The sequence below is a fragment of the Pteropus vampyrus genome, unplaced genomic scaffold, assembly GCF_000151845.1.
Source record: "Pteropus vampyrus isolate Shadow unplaced genomic scaffold, Pvam_2.0 Scaffold399, whole genome shotgun sequence".
In the NCBI taxonomy this organism is placed as follows: Eukaryota; Metazoa; Chordata; class Mammalia; order Chiroptera; family Pteropodidae; genus Pteropus; species Pteropus vampyrus.
The window spans coordinates 1,029,780-1,034,313 of NW_011889180.1; positions in this window are offsets into that span (position 1 = coordinate 1,029,780).

Here is a 4,534-nt window from a genome sequence, read left to right on the forward strand (position 1 = left end):
ATCTTTGATAAGGGTGCCAAGACCACTCAATGGGGAAAGAACAGTCTTTTCAACAAATGGTGCTGGGACAATTAGATGTCATTATGTGAAAACAATGAAGTTGGACCACTCCTTCACATCATATACAAAAATTAACTCAAATGGATCATAAGCTGATACGTAAGAGCTCAGACTATAAGATTCTCAGAAGAAAAAATAGAAGTAAATCTTCATGACTTTTGATTAAGCAATAGTTTCTTAGATATGATACCAAAAGCACATGCAACTAAAGAAAAAAGAGGTAAGTTGGACTTGATCGAAATTAAAAATTTTTTTGCTTCAAAAGAAACCATCGAAGACAACCCACAGAATTGGAGAAAAAATCCGCAAATCACATATCGGATAAGGAACTTATATCTGGAATATATGAAGAACTATTATACTTCAACGATAAAAAGACAATCCAATTTAAAAATGGGCAAAGGATATGAACAGACATTTCTCCAAAGAAGATATATAAATGACCAAAATGCACATGAAAAGATGCTCAAAATCCTTAGTTGTTAAGAAAATGCAAATCAAAACAACATTAAGATACCCACTAAAATGGCTGAAATGTTTGGCAGCTCCTGAGAATATTAAACACAGAGTCACCATATGACCTAGCAATTATGACCTAGGTATAAGCTTAAGAAAAATGGAAACATATACCCACACAAAAATGTGTACATGAACGTTCATAGCAACATTATTCAGAATAGCCAAAAAGTGGAAACAACCCAAACATTCATCAACTGATGAATGAATAAACAAGAATAGTAAATTTATACAGCAATATTTTTCAGCCACAAAAAGGAATGAAGTACAGATACATGTTACAACATGAATGAACCTTGACAGCATTAAATATATTAAAACACACACACACGCACACACACACACAAAAGACCACATATTGTATGATTCCGTTTACATCAAATGTCCAGAATAGGCAAATTCATAGAGACAGAAAGTAGATTAGTAGTTGCCTTGGGCTGACAGTGAGCGTGGGCTGCGGAGGTAGAGAGTGAATGTTAATGGGTATGGGATTTCTTTTGGGGGTGATAAAAATGTTCTAAAATTGATGATGGTGATGGTTGCACAGCTCTGTGAATATGCCAAACACCACTGAATTGTACACTTAAAGTGGGTGAACCGTATGTGAATTATATCTTGATAAAAGCCATTAAAGCAAAGAAGCGAAACAGAAATATCCAGTGGTTTCCCAAGCCACACACAGCCCTTCTCTCCACATTCACCCTCCTCTATCCATGTTCTCTTCTAACTATCACTTTCCTGGCCCGTGCACGTGTAGTTCCTACTTAGGGAAGTCTACCCCAAATTACCTAAATAATGACTTTTCATTATTTAGTCTCAATTCAAATGAATCCTCCTCAGAGATATTTTCCCTGATCGTCTCAACTAAAGCAGTCTCTCCCCCTTCAAATGTCCTCTATTAGATTCTGTCAAGGAACAAACAAAAAGGTAAAGTGACTCAGAGGTTAAGATGACTCAAAATTAGGTTACTCCCTGAGAGAGGGGTATATGGCTATGATGTTGTCCCAAGTCGCAATTTCCTTTATTTGTAACTGCTGCAAAACTCTGCAGCTGAAACAAGTGGGATATGTTGAGGTTTTCATGCCTCTTTCTCATGATTATTGGTGCAATGCTATTTTGGTAACTATTGAAACAGTTCTTTTGAGAGCTATCTTTGTAAGCCCTGTTGGTCACTGAATGCTAGTTAAGGTTCAGGGGAAAGAGAGATAGGAAGGGGAGAAAAGAGGAAAGGAGAGAAGAAAGAAAGAAAAAGGAAAAATGGTAAAGATCGAACCATGGAGAACCCGGGTCTGTTTTAATTCTTTTACAATTTTGTATAACACTTTTCATTACCTGAAGTTGTCTTAGTTAATCGTTTGCATGTTTATTTTGTTTCCCCCTCTACCAGGATGTTTCTGTCTTGTGTATCCCCGCAGTAGATGCTCAATAAATATGTGGTGGCTGACTGACCAAATTCTACACCAACATGACAAGTCTAAGAGGAAAGCACGGGCAATTTGTTTGAAACTTTCTAACCACTCCTCCCATTCCTCACCTACAAATAACTTCTCCATCACTCAGTCTAGTCTCCATCCCTTGGGTGCTTATTAAAATTTTAAATTCTTGGGCCACACTTCCATAGGCTGGTCCATTTGTGCTTTTAACTACACATTTGGCTGCTTAGATAACAAGTATTTTTTTTAAAAAAAAGTAAGAACAAAGTCTGTGTGACAGTCTGGCTTCTGTGCATTGAACTAGACACTAGGACTGTTGATTATATAGGAGAAATCAGAACGAACCTACAGCAATTTGGGGGGAGGTTTTGAAGTGTTCATTCAAGCTCGCTTTATTTCTTCCCAGATACAGGGGTGGAGACATTGTGCTTAGCAACTGCTAGAGATTAGACTCAAAGACCCAAAGAACTTAAGTGCCGGAAAAGACTTCGGGTATAATTTAGCTTGTTTCCTTCTTATCATCTATATCCAAAATATCAAGATTTCACCTTCAATGAAGCTTGTTAGGAAACGCAGAATTTCAGGCCCCATTCTAGAGCTATGGAATCAGAATTTGTAATTTTGCATGACCCCCAGGAGATTTGTGTACAGTCTGAGAAGCACCTCAACAATTTTTGGACATACTGAACCAGTAACTACTATCTCCAACAGCATGCATCTGCCATTAGCACTTACCTGCCAAACTGGACCAACAGAACAAGGAGAATTCATAAGTGAAATGTTTTCCTAAATGGCCCCTGTAGAATTCATGGACCTGTGTGGTAGGAAAAAGAAAAGAGGCCCAAAGGATAAAATTCAAAAAGCAATTCCAAAGCTCTGGCTTTTAGATAACATTAAGACATTGTTTTTAATTTTGTTAGGTGTTAAACAAACAAACAAACAAAGTCTCTGTTAATGATATTCCATATGAAAGTATTTATGGGTGAATTTATATGCTTTCTTGAATTTGCTTCAAAATGTACCAGAAAAAAAAGGGGGGCGGGGGTGGACAAACTGGCAAAATGACCATTTTTGGAAATGAGTGATGAATACATTGAGATTCATTCTTCTACTCTCTCTACCTTTGTGTATGTTTGAAAGCTTCCTAATAAAAATTTTTTTTAAAAAGTAGTCTCAAGGTAGTAATCACTACCAGTCCCACCAAAAGGCACTTGTGTATTTGCCCAGAAGCAAAGACTGAAGGAATATTGTGTATTTGCCCAGAAGCAAAGACTGAAGGGGACTAGGCGAAAAATAAGGTTTTATGGACAGTCAAAAGCTGAATGTGGGACATTCGACCAGACAACAGGCTTGAACTCTTCAAAATGATCACTATTATGAAAGGTAAAAAATATTTAAGAGTCAGGTATTCTGCTTTAAATTAAAGGAGACTACAGAAATATGACATCCAAATACAATGGGTGAACTTTGACTAGATCTAGATTCGAAACGAAAAGGCTGAAAAAAGCCATTGTGGGACAGTTAGAAACTTTGGAAATGGACAGTGTACTAGATATTTTTGAAAAATATTAAATGTATTGGGTTTGACTTAAAAAAAAACAGCCTTGTGAAGTAAGTGGTAAACCTCTTTTAGAGACTGGGAAACTGTTCAGAGAGATAGAGAATCTATGCCCAAGAATCTATATAGCTGATAAATGGCAGCACGAAAATGGGCCCACATCTCCCCGTCTCTAGAGCACAAGCTCTTGGCTGGTAGATGCTTCTTCCTCTGCATCAGTCCCAGGAAGTAAAGGATAGGACAATGGTCTACAGTGTGTCCAAGAGAATGGTAGTGGCTAAAGGTGGTAAAGAAGCACCATTCACTGTTGTCATGATGCCCCCAATCATTCGTTTATTCAAAATGAGTTGTTGGGTGAGAAAGATAAGCGAAAACCAGCAGTCCCTTTACTCACATTGTTTATAGCATAGTGAAGGAGACAGATGTTAACCAAATGTTGGAACCACTCAAAGGAATAAAAAGGAGATAGGAGCAATGAGGAAAAGGAAGTTGACCAAAGCAGAGGGTCAGAAGATTTCCCTGAGTTGTGCTTTTAGGAATAAATAGAAGTTAATGATACAGAGGAAAGAGTGTGAGAAAAAAGCCTATGGCACCAGGGAGCATGACCTTCTTTAGAGTAGGAAAGCCCCAAGAGCTAGAAGGTGCATGGTACAAAGTGAGAATGGAGGAAAGCAGACAGGATGAGACCATGGAGGACCCCGAAGGCCACGCTAGAGATTTTGTTCGATTTCTAAAGTAAAAGAAAGTTATTAAAGGGTTTAAGCAGGTGACAAAATCAGATTTCAGGTTAAAAAAAAAAAAAAGTTTGGCTGCAATGTTGAGAGGATGGCTGAGCAGAAAAAATGTGGTTAGACCAGTTAAGAGGCTGAGATAGCCATTGGTAACCTGGGTTAGAGCGAGCAGTAAAGATGCAAGGGCCAGATCTAAGGGATATTTGGGAGAATTGGATATGGGAAAATGAGGAAAA